This window comes from Falco peregrinus, chromosome 1, assembly GCF_023634155.1.
Source record: "Falco peregrinus isolate bFalPer1 chromosome 1, bFalPer1.pri, whole genome shotgun sequence".
NCBI lineage: Eukaryota > Metazoa > Chordata > Aves > Falconiformes > Falconidae > Falco > Falco peregrinus.
In genome coordinates this window covers 556,425-571,091 of record NC_073721.1, presented here as the reverse complement: position 1 = coordinate 571,091, position 14,667 = coordinate 556,425, and positions in this window count along the sequence as shown.

Genomic DNA, 14,667 nt, shown 5'->3' with positions numbered 1-14,667 from the left:
GACTACAGGGCTGCTGAAGACGGGTGGTGGTCGGGGGCGGAATATTCTTTTTCATGAGGATTTTTGTTTGCTTTTTGGCAGGCAAAGGGAGTCTAAGGCTGAATAGCCACAGCCTTCGTTCAGCTGATAATTTCTTCATTGTTCACACTATGGAGGCTTGGGGCAAAGTCAGCAGCCACCATCTCATCGTCACAGAGATCAAGCTTTCCTCAGAGCTGGGATGTTTTCATCAGGTTTTGGCACCCTGTTCCATGCAAATCCATTGACACAAATTAACACAGAAATAAACACAGATCCACTGAGTTTGATAGAGATACACAGATTTTCGTTTGATAAAACCAGAAATATTTCTATTTATATCTATCTATATATAGAGATACATAGTTATATATCATGCTGCAATGTGCAGCACTGCATCTTATTTCTGATTTGTGTGGTGCTCAGACCAGAACCAGGTTACGATTTCTAGCAAGATGAAGTTAAAAAAAAAAAAAAAAAGAAGATAAAAATAAAAATAAAAAATAAAAAAAGAGCATTGCATCATTCTTGCATTCATTTTGAAGTGAGTTAAAGTGCATTAGCACAAGAAAAAGGATGAAAAAACACTGTTGAAACAGGTTTTCTGAGAGTTGTTCTGTGTCCTTTGCAGTGGTCACACCGCACATGGAGAGGCTGGCAGCCCCAGAACGCTGATGGAGCAGAGTGCAATTCCCACCCTGGTGCAATTCCCACCCAAGCGCACCATCCCTGTTCGCAGCACCCAGCCCGACAGCCACTGCTGCTGTCACGGGGAAGCTCCCACAGCCACGGGTGACGTTTGCCCCCTCCATCCTCGGGAAGGGCTGTGTCTGGGGGACAGCCATATCCCTCTGCCTCCAGGGCTGGGCACCATCAGCTCCAAAATCAAACTGCCCTGCCCTGCAGCTCCTCATTCTGGCTGTGAACCGGCAGCAAACGGAGTGGAAGAACAAGTTCCAGATTGCTCACCAAAACTGTGGCTGAGCACAGACCTCATTTCCTGTGACATCCCAGTTTCTCAAAGAAAGTTTTGACTGACTTTTCCTTTCACACAGTTACTGTTTTTTTCATAACTGTAAAGTGTAGCAAACAGCATAAATCACACCATGATAAACCGTAAGGATGAGCCATTAGTCATTTGAAAAGCATGCTTCCCATTGAAATACAGTGAAGATCATCTTAGCAGAAAATTTTTGAGTGATATAAATAATGCTGCTGATTCTTTGGATGCAAACACTGATAAGATACCATTTTCCTCTATGTCAATATTGATAAATGTGTCTTGAGAACAAATAGTACTAAAGGTTAAAAAATAAAATTAATTTACATCTAAGAAATTAAGCTGGTTTAATTTATATTTATTGTTTAAAAACAGCCATAAAAAGCTTCTTGTCATAATTTATTCTTGAAATGACTCTCGCCTTGAGAGTTTCCATAGTTACAGATGTTTTTGATTGTTCAGTGTTAGCACAATTGACATTTACTGCAGAATGAGAGCTCTAATTGATTTTTCTACATGGAGACGAGAAAACAAGTGCTCAGCGATACGTGTCATGCTTAATTGCCAGGTTCTGGGGGACCCACTGATGTAACTGTGCACCAAAGGGCTGCAATGGTTTGAGCAACCAACGGAAATGCTCATAAATAGTTTGACAAACTGCAAGATAACTTTATCAGCTGAGAGCAGCAGTTGGGAGGTACAGACGTGGCATCTACCCACCGAGCCCCAGTTCTGCCCAGGACGGGCCCCGCAGGCGTCACTGCCGATCTGCAGCTCTCACCTGGTCACTGCGCAGTGGAACTCCCCGGGGGAGCATGGAGCACGGTGCCGCGCTGCCAGCAAGCGCCCTTGTTTCCTACACAAGGGTGGAAAGTTTGACTTGCATGAATACCCAGACTAGAAGCCTAAACCTGAAATATAGGAAATAGTGTGGGGAGAAAGGAAAGAAACAGACAGAAGGCAGAAAAAAATCTTGCAAGGTGCCTACAGCAATGACACAGTCTGATGAATTAAAAAATAGCATGGGTGTCCCAATTCCCATACTGCTTGCGCTGCAGGCTCTTTGGGAAAAGGAGAAACCTTTTCCATGCCATTTATTCAGCATGGTTAGGTGTTTTCTAGGCTGGCAGCCTAACCAAGAACGTCAGGTGGGCAAACCTGATGGTCTAAACTGGAGATCTGAAACCAGTCTGCAGCATCTTACCCTTGCCCAGCCCCACCCTGCCACCCAGCTGCAGCTCGGGGCGTATGGCCCATCACAGACACAGTCTGGAGTCAGGTCCCCCCATGCCCATCTGCCATGACGAGCTGTCTGCTCTGCTCAGCCCAAACAGCCATTGCTTCTGGTCACCAACATGTCCTCATTGTAGGGTCTTCAACTGACCTAAAATCTTAGCTATCAAGGAAAAAAGTATTTCTCCTATTAATTTTTTTAAAATGGTATTATAGTTAAGTGACCTATATTGACATCAATATTTAAGTCATAAATTTGAATGTCTGATTATATAGTGTATTATTTCTCACACTTGCCTTGCTCCGTCTTCACAATAATGGAAAATGATGACTCATGTTGTGGAAAAACACTATCAATTTATACCGAGAAAAGTAAATCCATTCTCCTTTTTTTTTTTAATTTGTGGGACTGTCACTTCAGTAAAATGTGTGAAGCCTTTTTGAATGCAATCTTTTTCTGAAATTGCTTCTCACTAGGATGTTCTTAGTCCTTCTTCCTTGGCTGTTTGGTTATTTTGAACTATGTTTAATCAGGCAACAACGGGATCAGGAGAGAAGTATCTGGGGGAGAAAACAAGGTGGATTAAAGCATTAAGGCTGTAGAAAATCAGGAAAGATTAGGAATTTCAATTTATAGTACCAAAGGTTAACGCTTCTGAGATTTGTAAGAGCAGTTTAATGGGCTGATGTGAAGAACACCAGGCTAAACTTCTTGCCTCCTTAAATCCATTTTGCTTGCCTCCTGCTGTTACCCAAATACAACTTTTTTTTACTGTTTTGAGGAGATTAGGAGCAAATATATATGAGGAGATAAAAGCAAATTATGTAAAGAGACATATGGTGGGGTGATTTGTGGAATAACTTCTGTTTACAGACTGCCCTGGGTTGTTCTGGGTTCTAGTAAACAGATACTGGAGCCGTAAGCAGCTGTGCGTCTGTCACGTGGGCTGCAGTCCTGGGGAAATCCCAGCCAGCATTTTCCACAAACCTTATCCCTACCTAAACCTTCAAAGATAATGGAAGTCACTTCAGAAAAAAGAAATTACTTAAGAAAAGTATTAAAATGTGGAGAGAAAAATGCACAAACTCAAGCCAGACTTGAGGCTACTTTAAGAATTAAATTACATTTTTCATTGAGTGCTGACAGGAGCTTGTTTTCTGCATGTAGAGTTGCCTGGGAGTCCACAATGCTCATAAACTGAGTGGAGTTGGATATTAACCACAATTGTACAGCCTAGCAGAGGTAACTGGGAAATGGAGATGGAATAAATGTGTTCTCTTACAGAAGCCTTGGTGGAAAATGAAAAAAACAACAACCAACAAACAACACAAAATACGACCTCTTTAAAAAAGGAGTTAAGTCCTTCCCACAGTGAAGTAAGTACAAGTCAGACTTTATTCTGCTTTTTTCCAACTCTAAATATAAGTGACGGCATCATGTTGGTGACAACTGGAGCCCACTGTGTGAGACAAGGAAATGGCTCAACAGAAATATGGAAAGTGGAGAAATGCATTGAAATATTCATTAAAATGCTCGTTTGAGGGAACTGGATGGGCTCAGCAAGCAGTGAGCCATCAGTGAAATCAGTGCCTGCAAGAAAAGGGAGTAAATTACCTGGAGAGCCATCACCTGTGCTGAGGGGTGAAAATACACATTTCCCAGCACCTTCATGGAGCCAGCGTGCTGCACCGTCACTTCCAGATAGGGCATCTGAAATCCAGACAGAGTCTCCCTACTCAAAGGTAACCAGAAAAGGCTCTGGACTAAAGAAATTTTGGAGTTGATAAACATTTTGTGAAGTGTTTTGGCTGTCAGTGTCCTACCTGAACCCTGCTGCATCTTGCAGCACTCCTGCCTGGCTCAGGGTCTGCCACAGTTTACAGGAGGTTTTCTGCAGAGGGCTGCAAGGGATTGTCTCGGAGCATGAAAATCAGCACAGGAGAAAATATGACCGTCCTTAAATGTTGCAATAAAGAGGTGACAGGGACTGAAGTCATACAGCAGCAGTATTCAGGATTCGGTATCCTGATGGTGATGAGTCCTGACAGACCGTGTGAGAGGCACAGAGAGCACTGACTCTGTCAGAGAGGGGAGAGCAGCACTCAGTGGAAAAAGAAAAGAGGGAGAGACAAAGCAATGGGACAGAAAACTTGCCTTCATGCAGACATCCAGGAGGCCTCAGGGGCACTTTTATCAGTACCAGACGCTGGCAAGCTGTGATATTTTAGACCCCTGCTCAAACTCTTAATTGGGTATCTCAGAATTCAAGCTTTCGATTAACCAGCAACAATATTGTCAATAACAGTGAGGGCGAATTAGGATTTTTGTTGTCTATTAATTTCTATCCTGCAACTTCAATGCTTCATTTATAGCCTACAATAATGCAAACCAGGAGGTTATTTCATAGGTCAGGAAAGAAGCCCAGAAAAGCTTAGAGAAACACCAGCTCTGCCCAGCACTGCCACTGGGAATAAGCAACAGTAACCTGCCCTGTCAAGAGGACCTTCAGTCAAGGAGAATTTCAGCACGGCCACCCAGGAGCACACCACAGAGCACAGTGCAGTGCCCAGCTCTCCCCACGGAACGTCAGTGAAACTGGAAACACCCTGCAGACGCCCGGCAGAAATTAAGTCACTTGCCAGCAAGAAAATGACAGAAGTGGCTGCTGTGAACAATGCTATTTTTAGTGATGCTGGCTGTTCAGCTAGCACCCATCTCCTTTCCTCATTCCTTACTCATGGCTGGGGAGTGCAGCTGAGAGCTGTGCTCCAGGGTAGGACTCAGTGCTCTACCTCAACTCGGAAGCAAATAGACAGCTGGAGGTTTTCCAGTCCTGCTTTCCTCACTGGTTCATACCTCAGATGTTCAAACAGTATTTATTTAAATTGGTAGATCGTAGCAGAATTAATTTGCTTTGAAGGCTGAGCCAGAAAGTATTTGGCAGCTGGATAGGAAAATCTAACACAAACAAACAAAAAAAACCCTTAAACCGTAAAGCATTGCTTAATTTTTCAGCCTTCAGCACAGAACACCTTAGAGGAACCATTAGTTCTGTAAGAGTAACGAGGCAAGAGTTGTTTCATTTCCAGGATACAGTCTTGGGGTTTTTTGGTGATTATTGCTGTGCCCACAGCACTGAGCTTCTGCATTCACTGACGGCAAGTGCTGAGGAGCCTCGGCTGCCTGCCTTGTGGTATGAGTCAGGGTGGCTGGGCAGAAGTGCTGACTGTCTTTTCCCTCTGTATTAATAACAAGGGCAAGACAAGAAAAAGCATAATCAGAGCTTTAACCCCTGTTATCCAAAAGCACTGTATCATTTTGGCTATAGATGTAAAGTCCATTTGCATATCAGATATAAATGTGAAATAAGCAAGAGAAACTAGTTGGAAGAAAAAGTTTCACCTTTCCCTTTGGGGTGTTTGTTACACAAATACCACGGTTTCTGAATTTCATGCTGATTTGATTACTGATGCAATCTGTAAACTAATAAACTAATAAAAAATAATAATAAATAATAAACTAATTTTTATGCTGAGGTACTGAGAAAGTGCTGTGATAGCCAGTGAGATGGTTGAGCTTTTTGCTTTTCAGGAACTACCTCTCTGCTGGCGTTCGGGTAACCCCGCATGGCAGTGGGGGCGCTCCAGGGCTCTGGGGGATGCCACATGGTTAAGCAGTGGCTGTGTTATAGGCAAGGTGTTGGCATAGCCAGGGGAGCTTCCAGCCTGTGCTTCTCCCACACGGCAGGACAAGCTCTACCTGTTTTCCCTGGCATGTCCTTGTTGAACTTCCACTTGGAAGTCTCCAATGATATGGATGCTACAGAGTCCCTGGAAAGGCGGTTCCAGCACTCAGCTGAAGTTACCACTGATGAGTTTTATTGTGCCTAAATCAAATCTTTCTTGCCTCAAGCTAAGCATGCTGTTGCTTACTCTGTTTAGTACAGGGAGTAGACTGTCCCCTGCCCCTTTACAATGTCTATTTAAGTGCTTGATGGCCATGTCTTCTGCGGTCAGCTCTTCTACAGGCTCAGCAATCCGTCTTTCCATTTCACCTCCTAGGCTGTGGTTTCTGGTCATTCTCCACCCTGTCACTGGGACTTTGAGGATTTCTGCCCTGCCCTCCCCTAGCCAGCCAATGTTCACCAGGCCACCCCAGGGAAAGTTAGCCCTGCCAGATGGCAAGCAGTTCCTTTCATTTCCCCAGAACAGAACGACAGCTATCAGTTTTGGGGTGGCAAGAGTTGCCTGTCTGGGTGGACCCTGGTGATTCGCTCCTGATAGTCCTGATGGCACAGGGTGCGTGCGCTGTGCAGGGACAGCTCTGCAGGAAGGTGGCCAGCACCACCGCTGGTCATGGTAGCCCTGAGTCTGGGGCATTGGTGTCTGCAGGATGGCACCAGCCATGGCCAGGCCCAGCATCCAGCCGTGCCACCACATCTTCCCCACACAGCTCCACCAGCGATCCTCACTCTCCTGACATCTCAGAGCCGGGGCATCTTTAAGGAAAAAACTGCTGATGCTGCAAAAAACTCACAATGATTCATGATGTAAATAAACATCTCCAAAGATCCAGGCTGAGAATCCTATTCTGGTTTTACTTGTGTCCCAAGACACTTGAACAAAAGTTTTCAGAAGGGAAAGACTAATAAATCAAGACCGTACTTCTCCAGGCCTCCGCTCACGAGCTGCTCAAGGGAGCTGGTTAAAATTAGCAAGGAATGTGGGACGGAGGAGCCCTGCCTCGCCTTCGCAGCACCCTGCAAAGCCCGTGGTGCCGCACGAGCCAGGCCCAACTCTTCCAAAAAAGGCGATAACGGGATCCTGGGACAGATGGGTCCATCACGGGCTCCTGGGGCAGATGGGTCCATCACCTGGGGCAGATGGGTCGATCACCGGCTCCTGGGGCAGATGGGTTGATCACCGACTCCTGGGGCAGATGAGTCCATCACCTGGGGCAGATGGGTCCATCACCAGCTCCTGGGGCAGATGTGTCCATCACCTGGGGCAGACAGGTCAATCACCAGCACCTGGGGCAGACTGGTTGCTCACCGGCTCCTGGGGCAGATGGGTCGATCACTGACTCCTGGGGCAGATTGGTCCCAATTCCCGCACACCCAGTGGGGCACCCTGTGCTCCCCCCACCCAGCTGGGGCACTCTGGGCAGGTACTGGCCTTCAGACTGAAAAATGAACTCTTTAGCAAGGCGAGAGGAGGTCAAGGTCTAAACTTCAGATTCCAGTTTAAATACTGGGGGAGGAGAGGGACAAGGCCCCCCAGGGTCCTCGTGGGTTTTAGGGGATTTTTCTACGCATTGCTGAATATTAATGGAGCACTCATCCAAAAAAAGGGTGAATGGAGGCTGCTAAGTCAGGACTGCCAAGAGCTTGCGGCATCCCATAAAGGAGCGTGGATGGAGAGAGCACCTCTGCCATGGCAGAAGCCACCAGTGTGCAGTGAGGTCAAGGAAATGTCCTCTGAACATTTTGGAGCAAGGTTCTACAATCCAAGGCATGCAGCAAAAATCAGCACAAAACATCTGTTATCGCAATACCAATGGAGCTAAAAGTAGGTTTGGGGGAGGCAGGGAGAAGCCTGGTGTCATGGGGCCCAGGCAGCCACAGCCTGTGGTTTTGCCTCCCAGCTGCTCCCAGCTACACGGTGCCTGCCAGCCCCAAGCCACTGCTCCTGCTGCAGGAAGGGCAGGAAGGCTTCCCAAAGGCTTTCCAGAATTTGCTTCTTCTGCCTGTTGGAAATTGAGCATGAAAAAGGATGTCTATCTACTATCTAGATTTGCTTCTGCAGTGCATTGGCACTCCATGCAAGACAAAACCACCCCAGAGCAGGGTGTCTCCAACCTCTAGCACCTCCAAACGTCACCCTGGAGCAGATCATCTGCTGCCCAGCAAATACCTATGTGAACAATTGCATGCCAGTTTTTCCTGGTTGTTTCCAAGCAAGAAATAATCTGTACTTTGAAAAAAACCCTTAAGAAAAGGCGGTGATGGTGGCATACCCACCAGGGGACAGTCCTCCCCAGCCAGGCTGCAGGGCTGACTGCTCTGTGCATACCTGCAGTATTACACAGCACCGACCAAGATACAGAAAAACAGGAAAAAAAGGCCCATACTGAGAGGTAAGCAAGCTCACATTCAAGGCCTGGATCACCCACTAAATCACTTCATTGCTCCCTTCTCCTGCTGCGCCTCTCTAGTCAATTCAGACGGTGAGCTTTACAGGAGGTGAGACTGTTCTACGTCTGTAACAGTGGCACAATAAAAGCAGACACATTTAGCTGAAACACTCCATCACAGAGCTTCTTTGACTTTTTTTGTTGTTATTTTCCCCTGCAGCCTGTATTTCTTTATTATGGGAGTTCAAAGCAATAGCACCCAAGCAAGCAGTGCCTGGTGGCAAGCCAGAACCTAGGGAATCTCTTCACTATTGCCTTTCTACTTTAAGAAAAGGGCATTATTGTTAATATATTTCTTATGTTTGGTTTCCATCAGAGTCCATTTGTTTAACTAATAGGCAGATTTATTTACTGAAAGGAGAAGGAAAGCAGCAGATAAAAGGATACAGCAAATACAGCAAACATTAATCTTGTCCCCAGCAAAACCACTGGCAGCACTTTGGAATTTTTTCAACTTTTCTACAAGGTCTTTAGGTTGTAGTCAAAATAATTTCTTAATCTGCACATTCCCAACTCCAAGGTCTGCAACAGTCAGGGCTTGTGCTGAAGAACAGTCTTTGCTGCAGAAAGCAATGCAACTTGTTGGGCAACTCAGGAACTGATGCTAAACACTGTAATTCCCATTCATCTCAACAGGAGATTCCTTACTGCTGCTCAGGACCGATGGTATGGTCACTTTTCCAATTTAAAAGAAAAAAATCTCCAGCAGGAGAGGAAAATAATTTACATTTAATTCCAACTCCTTACTTTTACCAAACAGAGCAGTTCCATTCTGTTTCATGCAGACCATTAAAACTAAGATTTGACTTTGCTGAGACATGACACAAGCTATATTTCCATGAAAATGGAAATTTATATTTAAAAAAAACCAAAAAAAAAACCCCACCAAAAAAAACCAAACTGAAAACTCAGCTTTTCCACCTGGGTATTCCCCTCTCTCTCTAAAGAGAGTGCTTCAGATCAAACATCCCACATGAGGAAAATGTACTTGGAAGAGGTAAGTGCCAGTGAAATATTTTCACTTTGAACATCACATTTCCATGGAATGTCATTTCCTTGAAAATATGGCAAGTGGTGAAGATGATTAAATCTTAAAGCTGGTCCCTAGCCTGCCTCATGGTCTTGTCCACCCCAGGAGGGATGTTATGTGGGTGCTGCTGGCAAGAGGGGTGATTTGCTGCCATGCTGTGATGTGCCCTGACTCACAGGGTAGCTGAACCCAGCTGGGCGCTCTGTGGGGAATGGAGCTGCAGTGCCCCAGCACCCACCTGCACTTTAAAGGCTGCACTGAATTTTTGGAAAGTGCACTGAATATGATATTAAATTCTGAATTTTGGTACCTGTATCCAGAAAATACATGTTATCTGTGAATTATAGCGATGACTTATAAAAAGTAGACCATCTATTTTTTAAGTTCTTGGTGACCTATTGCCCTTTCTCTACATGCTTAGATTGGTGCAGAAAAACATTTGATTGTTTTTTTTCTAGCTAAATTCCTTGAGGCTTCCTGTGGTTGAAAAAGAACAATAATGTCTGAAGATAAAAAAAAAATCAAATACCATCAATCTGAACATCAGTTGGCTGGAGATATAGGGAATAATTTGCTTTTAACATCCACGGTTCCTATACTGAATCTAAAATTCACACTGATATTTGACCACCCTACCAGTCCCATTTGAATCAGCAAGACTACTGACAAGCATGATAACACACATGATTACTACAGTTTATTTGGGGTGAATGATTTACACAGTGTAATTGTAGGGAGAGGTGTAGGATGTTTACCTGCCTTTTTTGAAGCTGTGTGAAGGCACAAGATTTGAGGAGCCCAAGTAATTAGCAACACATCACCAAAAATCTCTTGTCTCTTGACTCACATACCCAAAGGGAGAATGCTTGCTCATTTTGTTAATCATTTCCCTTTTCAGTACCCCTGGACACTGCTTTGTATCTGGGTTGACATCCATGAAAAGTGAAATTAGTTTGTTCAGAAAATAAAACAACAATTTCTTTGCTCACAGAATTTGTCAATGGCTTCCTTTCCCTTTCTTTTTCTTTACAAAATGTTAATTTTGCTTAAACATCAACACATAGCATTTTGTCAGAGAAAACTGTTTTAATCTTATTATGCTGTTTATGTTAAGAGGAAAAAATGAGCAGCTTTGTGACAAGAAAACATCTGAGTTTTTCAAAGAAGAGGAGCAAGCTGGGTGTCACACATTGTTTTGTCACATTCTCTCATTTGCATGTCAGCATGATATTTGTAAAAGGTTTTAAATGAGCACTCGAGATTCATTTTTATCTCCCAGATGAATGCAAGAGATGCAATAGCCGTGGATGCTATAGACAAAGGAGGGCACAGTCCCACTCCTGCCTGCGCAGCTGTGGGCAATACCCCGCCAGGCATTCACCAGCCTCCCCAACAGCTGCCCACGCACTCGGCTGCCTGAAGGAAAATGGATTAGACCACAGCCTTGTTTTGAACATGAAGCTGAGCAGCTATCTGATATTATCTTTCACAACCTGTTTTCGGTAACCCTGCTCGAGCTTGCCAGAGGTTTTCTTTCTGCTGCACGAGCTGCTCTGCTCCCTCCATAGAGAGGGGGTGATGTTTTTCTGAAGGTGAGCTCCTGGCGCTGCTCTTCCCTGGTTTTGGGACCATAGTTTGGGATGCAGCCCTGTCTCCAGGCTCTCCAAGAGCCAACCTGTCTCCACCAGCATGTACCAAATTGAGTTTCAGGCTTTTCTTTACTTCAAGCCAATACTTCTTATTTCTTTGATACTGGGCTGTGCTTATATTTTGCACAGTCATTTTGCCCTCTTCCAGTTTCATAAGTTCGCTAAGCCAACAAAACCACACCAGGTTTGGCTTGCTTATCCCAAATCTTTCTGTCCACCAAACATCTGCTTTCCTGGGAACCCAGCTGTTTCTCACCCAAAAGCTGAAAGGATGCTCACACTCAGCCCTTACAGGTCACCTGGTGCTTTCCATCCTGACAGGATCTCTGCTCCAAACGTCTGCAATCAATGCCCACACCTGTCACCTACATCAGTCCTCTCTTCTTGACATCTCCATCCATACCACTCCATTTAAGAGCCTGCCAAATTAATCAGGATTAGGCCTTGCTCTTCCTTGAACAGGCTGATCGTTAAAGGAGACTTCTAATTGAGGCATGTCAGTGATTTGCAAAGTGAAATGTTTCCTCTTATAACTACAAAACAGAACCTGGGATGCCTTCTGTGTGAAAGGTGGTGGAGCAGTGATCTTTAGAAATCCAGTGGTATGTCTGTCTTGAAAATCCTGATCAAGTGCTAATCTGAACAGCATTTTTCCTGCTCTCTACCATCCGCTGTTATCTTCTTGCACCTTTTGCAATTTTTCTCTGTCTGTTTTGTTCCTTTCCCAGAAAGGCTGTGTTGGAAGAGCAGATTAAACCATTACACAGGTAGTTGCGAATAAATGCCTGTGCAAATTTACTACTTGTCAGTAGTTTTAGCTCCTGTCTTCAAAAGTGCTATGTGTGAAATACAACAGTTATCATTGCAGGTTTAACTAGCAAGCGACATCTATAGAGAAGTTATCTTCTTTCTCTAAGTATGCTGATTCTTCTTGATTTTGTTTTTTGTTTGCTTCCTTTGTTATTTGTTGTTAGCAAACACTGACAATTCTGAAAAGAGGTCCCTGAGCAATAAATCGTGGGAGGGCTGGTTTGTCTCTGAAATAAGGCTACAGAGCTGTAGCATCAGCCATGTCCCACCAGTCACCACAGGTTGCTCCTGGGGAAAGGCATCTGCCACACAACTTTTTTTGTAGCATCCTTTTCAGCAGAACTAATGAAGGCATCTCCGCAAGGTTTTTTTAGGACTCATTCCCAGCAGCTCTTTGAACGAAAATACTACAGCAGATCAACAGCGGCTGGATGTGGAGGCATGTAAACCAACCCTTACAGAGTGCTGGTGCCAAAACAAATGAACTTGTATGGTGGGAAAGCACAGGGCTGCATCCCAGGGGTGAGTCCTTCCCTCAACAAATCCTTTCCAAGAGGCACACTTTCACTGCAACATAAGTTTTGTTTTACATTTACTTCGTTGGATGTTCTGAAAAGCCAAATTCCCTGATAGTCAGGCACAGTTAAATTCCCTTTTGCCTGTCCCCATCAGTTGGCTGCCTTCTAGAAGAACACTTGGCTGAATAGAAAGGAATTGAGGTAAGGGTGGATATGTGTTTATGCATTAAAAAAAAATAACACACACACAGAAAAAAGAGACAACATGAGTCAATAGTAAAGTAATTGCAGAAAAGAGCATAAAAATAATCTCCATGACAGCGCCAACATCAAAGGCAGCATGTGATGAGAGGTCACAGAAAGCACAATTAGACACAGATAAAAGCATACATGAGGAGAGAGAGAAGAGAAAGCAGAAGAGCTCAGTCACAGCAGGTGTGGAGTTGACTCCATAGAGACAGAGAAGCCCCATCTACTTAGAAAACGGTTGCAACAGGAAAACAAGCATACCTAAATTACCCACCTTTCTTCTTGGAAAAGGGGACTGGCAGTTGGATTAAGGAGCAAGTCAGTCTCTGTAAACTTCCCTTGTCTTCCCTGCCACAGCCATGACAAGCATTGTGGTTACAGTGGTATATTTTTTGATACTTGCGCGTATCTCCTGTGGAAAAATGCCAGTGAATAAAATGCAAAAGCCCGAGATGTGTTACAGTGTGCCTGTGCTCTGCCAGGCACTTGGTTTGGCCCTTCATTTTTCTGAAGCTGGCAGCTTAAACCCCAAACCTCATATGCTACACGAGGACTGTGTTAGTGCTCACAGCGACATGGACCTTGGGCAAAAGGGGCAGGCCTGATTTCTCCAAGGTAATGCAAAGCCTCCAGCCAGGCAGGAGCCCAGTGGTGCCGAGTCCCTGGAAGCAGCCACAGCCTATGGGGCAGCAGCTGATGCCAGCGATTGTGCTGCCCGACGCGCACAAGAAATGGTGATACAGCCAAGAAGGATGGAACAGTTTGGGTCAGTGCTATGCAAAACCATAACTGCTAGGTCTGTCAGCAACAAGATTGATTACCAGAAAGAGTGACAGAGCTTTTCTGTAGTGAGAACTAAAATTTTTAAAGAATATCTGTTTTATATGAGTCAGGGAAGGAAAAAAACAAAAAAACAAACCAGTGGAAGACTAATTTTATTTGTCAACATCAGCATAGAAGTAACTGCAGGGAAGAAATCAGTTAAGTCATAGTATCTGAAGGACTCAAGGGGAAAGTAGGAGGGATGTGATCTAGGAATACTTGAATCTTTTTTGCCAGAACTGTGGGTTGAACTTTCCTATTTAAATGTGTCTTTAATGTCGTTATATAATTAATTTTTAAGTTGGTCACCATGGCAGCAATGGCAGACTTACATGAATGAGAATAGACATTAGCATAGACTGGAGACTAGTTGGATTTGGTTTTGCAGTTTCTGTTGGTCTTGGACCCACCAGCTCCCAAGAGATTGAGTTCCTCTGGTGAGGGCTGATGGCTGAGCTGCAAAGCTGCAGGGAGCAAGGCACACTCTGCCTCCCTTGGATCACCTCCCGGGGACAGTGCAAAGCTCTTTTCCATCAAGCTGAGCTTAGGACCCCAGACTCAATGTCTTGGGCAGGGAAGACTGACAGCTTTATTGTCATCATCCCGTGTTTCCTCCTCCTGCTGATCAGCAGAGATAAATTTGCTCCCACAGTAATAAAAAAACACTTGCTTTGTTTATTTAGCCAGCAACTGTGTAAGAAATAAGTGAACCCTCTCACAGTGTGCTCCTAAATTTAGCATCTGTTTCTTTCTGTGCCTCAATAAAGCCACTATTTAATGTAAGGCTGGAACTAAAAAGTGATGCTGAATTTCTGCACTTGAAGAGGGAATCAAAATTTGTTATGGCACAGCTAGCGACATGTTCATAAGCATTGGCTTGTAAAGTTTGCTGTTATGCTATCATGCTAACTATCTCACTTTTTGTATTGCAGTGTGCTTCTGCAGCCCTCATAGCCGTCTCTGGCTGGTGAATATGGGACATAAAAATATAGGATAAATGCCCTTTGTAACTATGAAAACCTTCTGGTGTGATTTCTATGTCTAGAGACTGTAATACAAGAGTAACTTTACACCAATAGTGATTGAAAGGATCAGTCTAAGCACACAACTCTTGAATGTTTCAGTGGCTTGGGCATTCTTAAAGA